This window comes from Cuculus canorus, chromosome 13 (assembly GCF_017976375.1).
Source record: "Cuculus canorus isolate bCucCan1 chromosome 13, bCucCan1.pri, whole genome shotgun sequence".
Taxonomy (NCBI): domain Eukaryota; kingdom Metazoa; phylum Chordata; class Aves; order Cuculiformes; family Cuculidae; genus Cuculus; species Cuculus canorus.
Window position 1 is genome coordinate 19,466,257 of NC_071413.1, and position 15,689 is coordinate 19,481,945.

Sequence of the window (15,689 nt, forward strand, 5' to 3'; positions counted from 1 at the left end):
TATTTTCACTACGATGACCACCAAAAGGAAATTTGCTGAATAGAGACACACAGAAAAAACTACAATTTTAGAAAGGTTCCTGAAAATACAGATTGTTTCTATATTGATCAAAAATATTAGACTTTTATATACTTTAGCATAAAACATTAAAAGCTCTAAAAAATTGCTCTAAAAAGCTTTGGCCCTTCCCTATGGCTATAAATAGTCCAAGTGGAATAATTTAATCTACTTTTTGAAAAGGATATTAGTCCATCTCGGAAACAGTATTTGTAGAAGGATGTGTTGAAATCCATAGAGTAAGCTAATTCATGTGATAACAGGGATAGCACATAAAAAGGCAGTTGTTAAAATAAATCTGAGAAGGAGTACAATTTAATCATTCCTTATGCTGCAAAGTGGAGATCTTAAAACCCAGTTTCATAACGAGCAATTATAATGGATGGAAAAGCTGCACAGATTACAGCAGCTCTGGATTAACTGCAAAAATTCCAGACTTTCAAAGGGCCAGCAATGGGTTGCATTGGATGAATCCAGATTCAGGCATCTATATCTGGACAGCCCAAGGCCGGTGGCAGTTCCATCTAAGCATCTGGAAATACACAGAAGAACAGCATGGAAGAGAGCAAAGCGCACGGCCCCACTCTGCTCTCCCTGTACATAACCTCCTTGGAAGGCGCCAGCCTATTGTATTTATTTTCTCTTGGTGCATGCCTTGGGGGAAAAGGTGACACCATCTGTTTCTGTTTAGGTGCCACCCCTATTCTGAGGATTTGGCTCCCTTCTGGTCATGATTCACATCAGAGGTGTCTGATACCTCTTTTCTCTGTGCTGTCACTTACTCAGGGATGGAAAGAGCCTTGCTTTCCTTCAAAAGTTAATCAGTTAACCACTGCGATGGACTGACGATCCATAGCATCTTTCAAGATGCACGTCACACCGGTTAAATATAAATAAATATATCAACAGCAAAAGACTTTGTTGGAAGGAACTCTTTTCTTTCATGTTAAGGCACAAAATTAATCTAACGTCTGCTCTACAAACACCATTTCCTCTTTCCACATCACCCTAACAAAACCTCAGTATTTCCATAAGCTGATGAATGCTACTGTAGGGAACTTTGTAAGAAAGGAATTTTCCATCCTATAGGATCACATAAAACAAAGGGCACTTTACACTGCAAAGGACCAGTCAAAGAACAGATCTTGAGATCTGCCTTCCCCGACCAGTCAATCTAAAAAGACAGCATTGTTCAAACTTGGAACTTTCTTTCTTTAGCACTGTGCAGTTCTTCTATTTTGCCTTTGGAAGATATACATCCCTCTGTTCTTCCAGATTCACCTTACAGTCAGCCTGATGAGTAGCACGGAGAGAAGTCAGACGACGCATCAGCCTCCTTTCCTCTCAGACAGATAAAAAGGGCTACAGAGGGGAGATGCAAGAACAGTGTTCATGGAACAAAGCAGCAAAGAAAGGAAAGCAATTCCAGTGTGAAAATTAAAAGAGAAGTGGCATCGTAAGGGACTAATTAGAAATAAACAGGCAGAGAAAAAGAGCAAAAAAAGCGAAGGTTAATTTCTACTATAAAGTTGTGACGATATAAACCAGCCCCACCAGATGTGACGCACAAAGGAGGCAGCACCCATCAGCAAAAAGCACTTGGCTACGATCAGCCTTACTTTGCCTGAATCAATTTTCCTTGCAAAGCACACTCATTTTTCTGATCATTTAAGTCCTCTTCTCTTCCTGTTGTCAGCTGCCTCCTCAAAAGATGCTCACATTTCATTTCCACAGCAGTCTGGAAATATTTCATTGTACTACAGCAGGGTTCTCTAGGAACTTGGAGTACGTGCGCCTTCCTCTTCTTTCTTTTCTTTTTTCCCCTCCCTTTCACATTGAGGAAAGCCCTGAAGCAATGTTCCCATCAAATCTTTATGGCTTTTCAAGATAGGAAGCTATTGTGCCATATACCTTCTTAATTATGCACCAACCAAAAAGTTTAAAAGAAGAGCTCTGTCAGTGGCAGCAAGGAGGCGAGTGAAAGGAAAGAAGCCTAACTTATGAATGACTGTTCAAGTGTTCTCCCTGTAGCACCAGAACCTCTGAGCATGAGGATGGCTTAGCACAGCAAAGGGACTAAAGGCCCCTGAGGGAAAAAATTCTAAGAATCTATTATTCGTCCAACTTATATTCTTATTTTGAGGACGCATATGCTATTATTTACTGCCACAAGTAGGCTTTATGATACTCATAAAACAAATAGATATTCAAAACAGCTCTCTGGAAAACTCTTTAAACTTCAAGTGTCCATTTTGAGAAACCAGAAGAGAATGACTACAGAAATAAAGCAAAGTAGTATTCCACTAGCCAAACCAGGACACGTGCTATGCAATAGTTAACTAGCTAATTTATGACTCATGCTATGTATGCGGATTGTGTTGGCTTCAGTACCCGCCAGAAAATGCAAAACAAAAAAACAAGAAAAGAAAGTTCTACATTAATACCAATAGTATGATCAGGGAATTTCCCGTGCCTAATTCCAAATTAGGTTGGTGTTGATTCACACTTAAGGTTTGTGTTAAGATTGACACTCACAGTGGTGGCTGCCCCATCCCTGGAGGTGTTCCAGGCCAGGTTGGATGGGCCTTGGAGCCCCTGATCCAGGGGGAGGTGTCCCTGCCCATGGCAGGGGGGTAGGAACTGGATGGGCTTTGAGGTCCCTTCCAACCCAAACTATTCTATGATTTAGAGGCATTACTGCCTCTCACAGACCTTCCTAAAGAAGTTTTAAGCAAATTGTAGAAATCTCTATAAAGCAAGTTTTTTCTAGCACCTTCCACCACAGAAGGAGTAAATGCTGCCAACAGTGTCACAGTATCAGCTTTGACACGAGCTGATACTCCAGAGGTCGATGCTCCAAGGTCTCAGGCTTGCCTGACAAAGAGCAGGAAAATAACACCTCATCCAGCTTTAGAACTGATGTGGAACTAATAGCAAGAGTTTAGGGTTAGGCTTCTTAACTCAAAGTTTGAATGAAGGTTTGTAATCAGGAAGATTTCCACTCGTTCTCTCACAAGCTATGAGGCCACTCCACAACGTGATTGGTGCTACTACCACGTGGCTTAAAGGCTACATCCAAATCTACAGCTCTGTACTTGGGCTGTCAGGAACTTAATGTTGAGCTCTTTGAAATTCAACTTGTTTTCTTTGCAGCTGTATTCAAATTTTATCAAATTTGCCATGAAGCAAAGCTTATCTGGGGATTAAATGCTTTTCTAAATTTAAACAATATTAGAAATAAATTAACATAATTATTCAAAGTTACTTTTTCATTCAACCATTAGCATTTACCATCAAATTAGTATCACTTTCTGTGCATTTTTACCTATCTAAACAATGAGTGGAGGCACTGTATGAAGGGTTATCACTGACTGCAGCAGAGCTGAACACAGACACTTGTGATACGTTCCAGTATGTAAAAGAACTGGTAAAAATGTGTACAGCAGCCCTAGATATGTAATCAAGCAGAGTAGAAGAACAACCGATGCTTGGTTCAGCTGTTAATCCAAGCTCTGGCCCTCTCCATCCTCACTCATGCAACTCTTCCAGCAGTCACAGTGACAGATGTTCTGCACGGGTAATCCTTCATCCTTCTAATCCCAACTGAGGGTTAGAATTGATGGACACCGGGTACAGATAAATAAAGAACTTGAAAATACGTAAATTCGGGCTTGAGTAAACAGTATTGAATAAACATATTAATAACAATGTGGGCTTTAGAGTAAGATTAGCTGCTGACACCAGTAACATTTATTCACACTACAGGGAGTGATTCTAAAGAAATAACATGAAAGTGCACTGACAAGTGTTAAATCAAAAAGGCTTTACACAAAGCAGTGAAAAAAGGAAAGAAGATATGACAAGAAAAGTGATGATTTTTCCTCTTTTTTAACTGCATAACAAAAATTTAAATGGCTGCAGTAGCTACAGGTGCAAAGGAGAAAACGGGGAAGATCACAGCAATGTTTCTTTTCAAGTGTTCACAGGTAACTTTTTCTAGCATGAAACCCAAATAGGGAAGGCAACTGTTCAGCTATACACAAAGGCATAGATCAAAACTAAAATCAGGTACTGTTTCGCCATGGGGCACCAAATTATCTGTTTAGAAATGCCACAACAGAAATAATCTACCTTCTATTTCCTTTATATAAATCCATCACATTTACATCTGAAACTGTGCTTAAAATGGTCTAAATTTGTCTCCTAATGTTCAACTAAACATGGTTGACTCACAGTCAAGGCCTTGATTACAGTTGGAAGCCTCAGGCAGGTCTGATTTTTGCAAAGTTTGGCCCTTAAAAAATAAGTTATTTAAAGGGGTCCCAGCATCTAAAACCTATTGAGTGACTTGTAATCCATATAAGACACTGAAGTGTGATTTTAGCTGAGGTTTCCACTCATAAATTGAAAAGAAAAAAACCAAAAAAAAAGTCACTTAATGGGTGGACCGGAACAAAGCATTGGGAAGTGGTTGGTGCAGCAGGAGTATAACATATGTGATACATACAGAGATGCCAACTGGGCAGAAGGGCCTGATGGAGCCGTATGTTCGGAGAACTACTTAGTTTTTCTGCTTGAAATGAGACAGATTGATTATTTTGACCCTAGGGATTAACCATTGTGCAGGTAATGTTCAAAACCATCAAAACCTAAACATTCACAGTGAATTGCAAAATGTTTTCTGTTGCAACAGTGCTGGGAAAAAAAAAAAAAGGCAGCTGGGCATGCTCAGCTATGAAAAGAAGGACAGGAGGGTAACAATGAAAAGCAATTATGGAGTTCTATTTTTCTTTGCTCTTTCTGTTCTTAATTTTGCTTTAACTAAGCATCTGCCATGTAATATACTCTTCATACGCAACAGATACAGAATTCGATGCATTGTAAAGGACTTAGCGGAGAGTTTCAGTGTTGGATCTCTGAGCAAAAACTACCTCAGTTTTTGTCAAGGCACAGCTTGACTCTGTGGGTGAAACCTGACTATGGACTCCATAAAAATTATATATAAAGTTCTCAATTGCTTTACAGTCCTTCAATCTCATCTTTTTTCCATTGTTTTTGAAGGCAAAAAAGAACCAAGTACTCATTCCTTCGCACACCTTATGTTCTGACAAGGCAGGGAGATGATTGAGAGCCAGTGAAATTTCCCAGATTTAACTGAATATTCCAAGCATTCAGCCCAAAGAAAGGACTTTTTTCCTTCTGTGGTCCCTCAAGGAATAACCAAAGTGAGCTCTAGTTACTAAAGTGTTCGGATACTGTACAAGCAGAGTTGAGTAACTTGCTTTCTCCAGCAGGTTTAGCTACAAGTCAATTGTAATCTTCTTACACCCCAAGAAATTGTTTTTGTTGGCATATTTCAACTTTTCATCATGGAAATGCATTCTCCCTGACCTATAGAACATAAAACGTGGGGTTGCTTAGATAATTCTAGTCAACTCCAGACTGACAACAACTTTCCAGACAAACCTGATGTATTTGAAAAAGGGTCAGGCACAGTGTCCTGTATCGTTCCTTATTGTGGATATGCAGATGTCACAGAAAACTCCACTGTCTCCTTTGTCCGCAGGCATCCTCACTGAATTTAGCTATGGTGCTTACTAAAGCCGTGTTTAAAAAATGTAGCTATGAAATGGGAGTAGAAGTCCTGTCCAGTTTTTCAGGAGTACTGTGGGTAGGAGATGTTCAATAAAAATTAACCAGACTCCCAGCTGAGGTTGAAGCAGCTCTGCCATGTTCTGATTGGAAGTCAGGCACATCACCAAGGACAAGCACCTATAAGAAAAACAGGAGCACAAAGTTCCCTCAGTTTTCGAGAATAAACAGCAAAATAACTCCCATTCCACAAACACACCCCACCTTCCCTTTGCAAGGGGGTGGCATAACCCACCTTCTGGTTTGACAGTCAGAACTAGGTCCAAGAACAGTAATTCTCTACAAATAATAAGAAAGGTGAATTTTACACAAACTGCCAAAACCTGACAGAAAAGAAGAAACACCTTAGAACACCCACTAAAGCTGGGGGAAAAGACAAGGGACTGCTTCCAGAGGAAAAATGTTCAAAGAGAGTAGTAAAACCTCTGCTGCAATACAGTTCATAGAGTCATAGAATCATTGGGTTGGAAAAGACCTTTGAGATCGAGTCCAACTGTACCCTCCACTACTAAACCATGTCCCTGAGCGCCTCGTCTACCCATCTTTTAAACACCTCCAGGGATGGGCACTCCACCCCCTCCCTGGGCAGCCTCTGCCACTGCCTGAGAAGTCTTTTGGTGAAGAAATTTTTCCTGATGTCTAATCTGAACCTTCCGTGGCACAACCTGAGTTACTGGAGGGATTAGGAGAACTAGACTCTGCTGAAGTAAAAACCAGTATCGTGATACTTTTTTTTGTCATAAACCATAATGTAAGGAGTGCAGGCTGAATGCCAGCGAAGTAACAGTGTTTGATGCCCTTTCAGCTGCGCACAGCACTGCACGCACCATCTCTGCTAACCATCCACTTAGGCACAATGCTAAAAAACAGAGTGAGATTTCCTAATAACTGCTCTGTGAGATAATCTAATGAGTTTTTTACATACAGCAGAGATTTGCTGCTGTCTGTGATCAAGATCAAATCGGTACAGAAGGGAAGAGAGCAGCTTTCTGTGGCAGTGCTGTGCGGAAGGGGCACTGCCTTTGCAGAAGTGTAGATTTCTAGAATGTTTGCATTCCAAATAGGCCACAGAACGTACTACTAAATTACCCTCCTCATGTTCTCTAGATCCTAACAGAAGTAGTAAAAAAAAAAATTTAATGAAGAAGAAGCTGAATGTTGTTATGTAAAGTCTCAGAGTTCAGAGAAGAGAATGGCAAACGTCCTTTGATCCATGGAATGAGCCCTCCCTGTTCTCATCATTACTGTTCTCCCGTCAACTGAATGCATGGTAAAATGTGAATTGTGGTCCCTAACTAGCTGTGATACTGCTTTCCTTAAGATGCTGGGGGGGTTTGTCCAGTTCCTCACTGGCGAGGAACAAAGGTTATGGGCACAGCAGCAAAATATATTGTACTCTAAATGTAGGATGCTTGATTAGTTTCCAGAGACCTTTGAACACAGTTTCCATGGTGTTTTGATTTTTCCCTCTGCAATTTTATTACTAACTTGCCTTTATTATCCAACAAGCTCATGACAGTCTAAACTTTAAAAGCAAGCAGAAGTACAAAACCTGCAAATGAGCCCAGCATTTCACATCACTAGATTGTCAGGCACAATCCTTATGCAAGCAACCTAAAAGCAAACCTTATAATCTAATTTTTTCCCCTTATTTGTTAAGCAGTAACACTAATGATTTGATTGTGAAACACTTATGCATATGAATGAGCTTTTATATGAGGCCTGATTTTAATTAAAAAACTAAACCTAATCTTACTAACTTCAGAGCTAGAAATAGGGAAAAACTCAGTAGGGCAGTAACAGAACAAGCGGTACTGGCTACTAAGCAGCAGTATTACCCTGCTATAATTTTACAAATTAATTCAGAAACTAAAAAGAAATAAACATTATCTGCCAGAAGAAAGATAAACAAGCTCAAGGTAAAAATGGGAATTCAATGGTTACTGAGAAAAGGTGTTTGAAAGAAACTGGTTCCAGGGAAAGAATGCTTTGCACATGGTTTAGTGGGCACAGTGGACTTGGGCTGATAGTTGGACTGGGTGATCTTAGAGGTCTTTTCCAACCTTAATGATTTTATGAAAGGTTTCAGGAGAAAAGGGCAGGGCACAGCTAAGCCTGGGACAATACAGGCACTGGGAGGACTTGAGACGGAGCTTGGAAATGCTTGGAAAATATGTCCAATAGCTACAAGAGAGAAGAACTTCTGTAAAAACAGAGATCACTAACACTGTTTCCCCCATGCTGATATAAGCCAGAAGGACACAAGCTAGATTTTCATCTCACTGACAACTGACGTTGGCACTTACTTAGGGGAAAGAAATACGGCTTCATATTTATCTATGTATTTCCAAAATTGAGTTTTAAATCGGGTTCCAGTTTGTATACATTATTACAAGGTTCTTGATCCCAGTAACTTGCACTTTCTACTTTCCTTTTTGAAGTCTAGAAGAAATAGTTTATTACTTTGTTCCTAATGAACAAATTCAAACAAATGCCTACATATTTTTTCATAGTTATTTTTTAAATGAATAAACGACAAACTGAAGTCACACAACTCTATTTTGTCTGAAATTGTAGATCTCAATACTTAATGAGGCCAAATTAATAGCGCACATACTATTTCAAGCATTTAACTTCCACATCTTTAGAAAGAATTAAGAGTTCTATTAAATTCCAAATTAAGTCATTCCAGCCAGCAGTCAATTGTAGTAAAACATAGTCTAGTCTCTTGGTAAAGACAAAGATTGAAGCTTCTGCAATTATCCATGCTTTTAGCCCTTTAACGGCCCCACACGCATCTTTTCTCCAGAAGCAGCCGTCAGTGCAAGTATCTGCCAAACCACCTGTATATCTAATGCCCTTAATCAGCTATAGTTATGCTACTTGAAAGCATCACAAACACAGCTTTTATTCATTTCACTGTAACCCAGCTCCCAGCTCAACCCCCTCCCCTTCTTAAATTTCTCTACAGAACAGGTTGGTGGCAATATCCTCCTCACAGGCAAAAAATATCGACTACTAGTGTATTACCTTCCAATTTGCTTCTGTGTATCACTAGAGATGTGATCACCAACCAGTCTCACATTACTTTTACGTCCTGGTTCATGTCCCAAGTCCAGCAAGTTACTTACACGACCGCCTAGCGACACAAGCACCTCCACTGGTGAGTGACACAGCAATGTATTTTCCTTATTTATTTACATTTTCCTCTAAGTCCATCACAGCGTTGGTCGATCAGCTCTGATCAATACTGATGTGTCACTTCAGATGTAAAACCTTTAAAAAGCTGCACTTCGGGGCTTAACAATAATCAGAAGGTCTACAACCAACATATCTATTGAGCTTGAAAGCATCACCTTCAGACTAAACCTGTTTGACCCTTCATTCGCATCACTGCAGCAGAACCTTAAGCAGCCTTTTGCACAAGAATGTTCCTAAATAGCACAACTCCAGAAATGCACTTCTTTGCAATTTGATTGTAATCTTCAGCTTTCAAGGTCTTGCTGCTTCCTTATGTGCTGCAAGTTACACTATGTAAACTACAGAGACTCTACGGACCGCTCCTTCCCCCCAAAGAAAACTCCAAAACCAGAAATCCCATAAAAAGTATTTTCATACAGTCCTTCAAGGCACACCTGCAAAACTTTATTTCCTTTAATGTTCTCTAGAGACTTTAATTAATCACTTATCAGGTCATGAGCCTGGAGAACATTACAGAAAGAATTTTCCAGGTGCAGGGTTTTCAGCTGTTCTTTGTGCTTTCAGTGCAAGTCTTTACAGACACGGCTCGGCCCTAGAGTAGAACACGCTTGATTCTACTTGGGTGAAAATCTGTCATGTCATAAGCAGTGTCATAGCCTTCCTGAATATTGATTTTTGGAAAATGAGTTTTATATATTCACTTTTCTATTTCCTTTAAAATGGAATCACAAATATTCATGTGGTACAATAAGATCTCTGATGTGAAAACACAGAAAAGAGATTGCAGGTGATTACTGAGAACCTCCGCTAGATATCTCTTTTGCATTATCCCAGTACTTGCATTAAAGAGGATTTGGCCACAGGGTGATGCAGAAATTCTACTCTAAATAAGTACTAAGTGTCACCCATCTTCGAAAGCATGCAGAGCAAATTAGTCATCTAAAAGCTCACACTTTAGCATGGGGAGAGGTAAAATGTTACACTGATTTCCCAAGTGTCTAAAAAGTAGTTCAAGTAACACTAAAATGAAATTGTCAGTCTGGAAAATGATTTTCACTGCAATAATCTTTATACTTTGGAAATAAATATTGCAGATTATTTCTAGTGCAGCCCAGCTGATGTGCAATACCCCTTTGCCAATTCTTTCCAATTGTCACATACTCATTTTTCCCTTTTTTTTTAAAGACACTTGCCCATAAAGTGATATTCATTACAGTTTGGTGAGGATTTGAGATTGCAAGATTTCTGGTGAGTGAACCAATGAACAGATGCGGAATATTTTGCTCCTGACTATCACCTTGATCCTTCACTGTGCATTTCATCCTTCTTAAATCAAATCTCCACTGATGTTCATCACAAGTTGTAAGAAAAACCCATGCTGAAATGCACGTTGCTCCTCTGCTCCTATATGCTTTGTGTTCATTTGCTTCAAGTGGTACAAGAGGTACAAAACAAGCCTGATCTTTGTATATTTAACCCCGTTAGGAAAGCCTTCTGGAAGGTTCTCCACTTGAACAAATGCAGTACTCAGACATAACCTACACTGTCAAACATCATCTGCCCAGCCTGCTTCTGAACATCGAAAGCACATCATATCACAGTCAGGAAGAACCAGGCTGTACGGGAAAGCTCACAGCCCAGCGAGCTGCATGAGCTCCCTGCAGCCTACAGAGGAGCAGTGGTGTGTGATCAGCCCATTATGCTCCAGGGTTTAACGGTTATCTTGGAGATGTGAACCTTTTCTTAACGCTGCTATACCACTCAAGACACCGAAAATGTAAGAATATCTTTTTCTTCATATCTTATGGGATAATGATGTAGCATCATGTCATGTCCTGGAATTCGACCAGTTACAAACATGAATGTCCCACTTCTCCATGTCCTTCCTAGTATCTGCAATTTGAGAAAGGCATTTGGTCCCTCAGCACATGAAAAGAGCATGACCATTTCAGAAGGAGCAACTGTAGCATCTTACCGTTAAGAGAACACAGGGGGACAGACAGACAACACAGACACTGACACTCCTACAATTATAACATCTGTGCTAAACAGACACTGATCATCCCAACCTGAAAGCAAACATGATTTTAACAGCAGTACAAGCACAAACTAAAGAAGAAACTCTCCCCATAAATCTGCAGTGTTTCTCTGTACTTCACTTGTCACGGGATCTCACAGGACAATTGGTGATGTTTCAGGTGACTGAAGCATCTCCTAGTCCCATTCTGCCACGAGAGGGAATGGCTACCTGAATCACAGGATTAAAGAGAAGACAGAGAGAAAAACAAATCTTCATTTCAACCTTCTTCCTTCTGCTCCAGAACAAATGCATGTGCTGACCTAGAGTCTGCGTTGCTTTGCTCCATCTAGTTATGTGTTATTCCAACAGCAAGAAAATACGTCATAGCATCACAGACCATCCCTAGTGGCATTTCCAGTGGGACTGCTCAGTGAAACAAGAAATTTACAGTCTGACTTGTCACTTTTATCCTCCTTGAATTCTTGGCAAGTTACTTAGGAGAAAAGTCTGGGATTTTTTTTTGTTTAATATTGCACTGCGTGAAATACTTTCCTACTGCTTAAAAGATCACCTTACTGCTAACTTTTAAATGCCAGCAGAGAACAGTCATCGAGGGCCAGTTCTCAACTTGGAGCCCACTCTGCCAAGGCCAAGCACGGCAGAGTGCTTTCTCAACTCTTTTCCGCTTCTCTGCACATCAGGCTGTAGTCACATCACTCCTCCACTTCACTGAACATGGCTTGATTCCTGGGGAAAAATCAGGCTTTAGACTTCTGTAACCTAGAAACAATCAAGACGGTCATCACCACATACAACAAAGAAAGGAGATGGGGCAGCGTTTTCAGTATCGGATACATATTTTGCTTTTTGCTACAATTTTCCACCTGTGGTGCTCTTGAGTCACCACTAAAATAAGAGCTGCAAAGAGTGAAGGACCCTCAGTCTCTAAAAATCAGCAGATGAAAAAATAGTTTTCTTTCTTTTCCTGCGCCCACTCCAAGTCCTGTGTTGGAAAAACCGAACAAGAGAAGCGGATGAGGCAGGATAGGGGAGAAGCTGAGGAATCAGAGGGTTTCCTATGGAATGTGGTACCCCAGCCAAGCTCTATGGCACTGGTTCAGAAAAGCAATTATAAACATTCCAAACTCCATCCCTCTTCAGGAAACAACTTAATAAGGTACTTCTCTTTAAAAAATATACTGTGCACTGGGATGTATGTTTCCTGAATTGGGGACTGCATCTGGAGATAAGAATAACGGATCTCTCACCAGATCTATAGAACAAAAAGTTCTTTAAAAAAGTTAAAAAAAAAAATTAGTTAACATTTTTATATTTCTGGCAAAGGAACATAAGAACTGTGATACAAAGACACCAAAATAGGTAGCTGTACAAATGCTTTTCAAGCACAATCTTCAAAAACTGTCACACACAAATACTCTGGTCCGAGGCGAGGCTGCACTTTGATCTGTGCCAGCGTGCATACACTGGACAAGGTGGCCCCAAGCCTTTTGCCCTTTATTACACCCTCACTCTGAGGCCGGTTTTAATCAGAAAGCAGAAAGACGATCTATATCGTAATACCTGACCTGAAAGCAGCCCCTGCAGCAGCCCGTGAAGCCTCTGCCAGGACTGAGGCTGCAGTATTGCACCAAGAGCCATTTTTGAGTGAAGCACCAGGGAGATGTGCCCATCGAATGGGGCTGCTTGGAAGAACGTCACCAAACCAGTTTTAAGCCTCTTAAGATTTTTACAGTTTATACGTAGGTCAATGCACTTCATGTGGCACAGCCTACAGCTCCTTTGGGTTATGTTTTACTGCAACGACATCTGTAAAGGCCGTGATGACGCCAAGCCATTTTCATAATGTGTCTATTTTACAAGGAAGTGACTCCGCCCGTCTATTCCTCTCTTGTGAGACCTCATCTGGAATCCTCAATGAAAGAAGGAGATGGAGCTGCTGGATTGTGCCCAGAGGAGGCTAAAAGATGATGGGAGGGCTGGAGCATCTCCCGTATAAGGACAGGCTGAGAGAGTTGGAGTTGTTCACCCTGGAGAAGAGAAGGCTCCAAGGAGATCTTACATTGACCTTCCAGTACTCAAAGGGGCTACAGGAAAGCTGGAGACGGACTATAAGGCTTGTGGTGATAGGACGAGGGGCAATGGGGATAAAATGGAGAGGGGCAGATTTAGACTGGACATTAGGAAGAATTTCTTCACCGTGAGAGTGGTGAGACACTGGCCCAGGTTGCCCAGAGCAGTGGGGGCTGCCCCATCCCTGCAGGGGTTCCAGGCCAGGTTGGATGGGGCTGGAGCCCCTGATCCAGTGGGAGGTGTCCCTGCCCAGGGCAGGGGTGTTGGAACTGGATGGGCTTTAAGGTCCCTTCCAACCCAAACCATTCTATGATTCTATTAACTGCAGATTGAGCAATAGAATTCAAAAAGAGCTACAAAACAGTCAATCCAATATCTTCTGTGGGCCCACCCTGTATTTTCAGAGGGTGCTAGGATTTTTTACATCCACTGAGACAGCAACATTCCAACCTGGTCTGGGCAGAGGCACAACGAGTCACATACTTTCACACAGACACTAAACAGATAGGGAGTAAAGAGGCAGCCAGAGAGAGGTTCCTTGCACCAGGTATTTGAGAGGCGCAGTGAGGAAAGCAAGGAGAAAGGACTGAGACACACAGTACCCCCCTCAGCAGAATTTTAGGCAGAGTCTGTATGAGATCTGCTGAGCTGTTCAGGTGTTGCTGGTAAAGAGGTGGGCTCAGCAGACTGTCCTCTCTCTTTGCCTTATTTCATTCCTGCTTTCACATGGACAGTCCCTCTCCTTTATCCAACAAATCTTTCATCATTTCCAGTACAAGCAGAAGCCCAGAGAATTCATCATGAGAAATGGCATAACAATACCTAGATCAGTCGTCAGTGAACTCCTACCAAAAACAACAATGTGAAACAGGAAAGAAGGAACCAGCACTTGGATGGACAGGTTTTTAAAGGACTTAACTCCCACCAAAGGAAAATGGAACAAGGAATCCAGGCACTTTTGAAAGACCTCTGCCCCTCACTTTCAGCCGCGTAAAGGAAAACATCTTGTAGCAGCAGCTTATTTACAGCGTCGCATCTAAACGCACCATAACTCAGTGTCCTTTGACAGCTGAGGATTTTAGAAAAGGCTCATCCTGTGCTCTCAAATATAAACATTGTTCCTCCTTTTAATATAATGTGTATACAAAGCCAGGATCAGGACCGAATAGGCGGAATACACATGAAAGCCATTCAAGAATGTGCAGAGGCTACTGCTGCCTCTGTGGGTGGAGTGGGATATTTAAGCCAAGGAGTCTGGTTTGGAGTACACCAAAAAAGTAAAAAAAAGAAGCCGACAACAACTGCAATTCAGTGAACAGGCGCAGGCAAAGGAGAAGAATCTGCTAAAACTCCTAAACTCTTGAAAAGAATGGAAAAGTTTCATCAGACTTGGGTGCACTTTCACAAAATACAGAACAGTCAAACCAAACAAGCAGGAATAAACATGCGTTTTACCGCGTGCTTTTTCTTTTAACTGTAAAACAGAGCTTCCGATCTGTCTTCTGCTCTGACACATTCTGAGAATGAGCAAATAAAAGGAGGCAAACGGAAGTCAAAATGAGAAAGAAGGCTGACTTCAGCCTGCAAACTGAGCGCTACAAGAGACGGATGTGGTGTGGGCACGAAGTCAAATTGCTGCAGAATAATGAGACAGGATTTTTGTCTGGATATAAACACTGAAGGGGGGCAGGAGAGAAGAGAAGGAAGATATTTTACAGAACAGTTAGACAATCACCAAGATATTCTTGTACAAGAAATGCAAACCCTCTAATTGTCTTTTATATATTGATAAAGTAAGCAACAGAAAAGCTAATCAAGAAAGTCCCCGTGCTGCATAAGAGAATACTCATACAGCTCCCATCAGCTGCCTGCTTTCCCATGCCTTCAGGGGAATTAACACATTTCCTGTTGAGAAAGGCAAAACCAAGACAGTTCATTTATCTGAAGGAGTGTACCCATCTTATCACAGTTCCCAAGCAGATCAAAGGCTCCAGACACTACCAGTGGTACCACCAAAAACTGTGGAATGTCTAAAGAAACTCTTCATTCCCATAAGTAAATTAAACAGTAAAATAAATGTTATGGCACTGCTGCCTTTAGCTTGAGTCCATACCACCTGCTTAAACACGTGTGACATACTGTGCTAAAAAATGTGGTAAGGCTTAAAATACCTGGTCCTGCTTGTCATTGTGCTTTTCAATCTGTTCTAATGACTGCAACTTGCTTGACAACTTTCAGCTGAAAGGGATTCCATTACTTTTTGTTTTCTACATACAATATGTGTATGTGTGTGTATATATATATACACACACGTGTTTTCTATATATATATGTATGTATATAAATGCTTTCAAAATTGTCTGCATTTTCAAGGAGTCCTAGGAGTGTCAAAGTCAATTTTTAGAATGACACATACGCACTTCAATCACGTGTGCGCTTCCTAAAACAATACTCAGCCTTTAACACTACCTTCGTAAAAATCCTCCAAATAAACTTCATTTGAAGTAAAAACTACAAGTGCCCATAGACTCACTTTCACAAAATGACAATGCCAGGTTTAGTTGATTAAGTTAGCAACACGTCAGAGAGATTAAAGCAGTTATCAACATTGTAAAATGCTCATAGTGAACCGCAAGCTGGGGGGAGGTCTGACTACACATTAAATATAT

At 40.9% G+C, this 15,689-nt stretch overlaps 1 long non-coding RNA gene across 1 annotated transcript in view; it reads right to left on the reverse strand.

The window, feature by feature from the left end:
• Window positions 1-1,272: 1,272 nt before the first annotated feature.
• LOC128853478 (uncharacterized) overlaps window positions 1,273-15,689 on the reverse strand; it is a 258,094-nt gene continuing 243,677 nt past the window's right edge. The window contains exons 4-5 of the long non-coding RNA XR_008452020.1: window positions 5,524-5,829; window positions 1,273-1,419 (exon numbers count right to left, since the gene is read on the reverse strand). This is a non-coding gene — a long non-coding RNA (uncharacterized LOC128853478). The remainder of the gene's footprint in view (window positions 1,420-5,523; window positions 5,830-15,689) is intronic.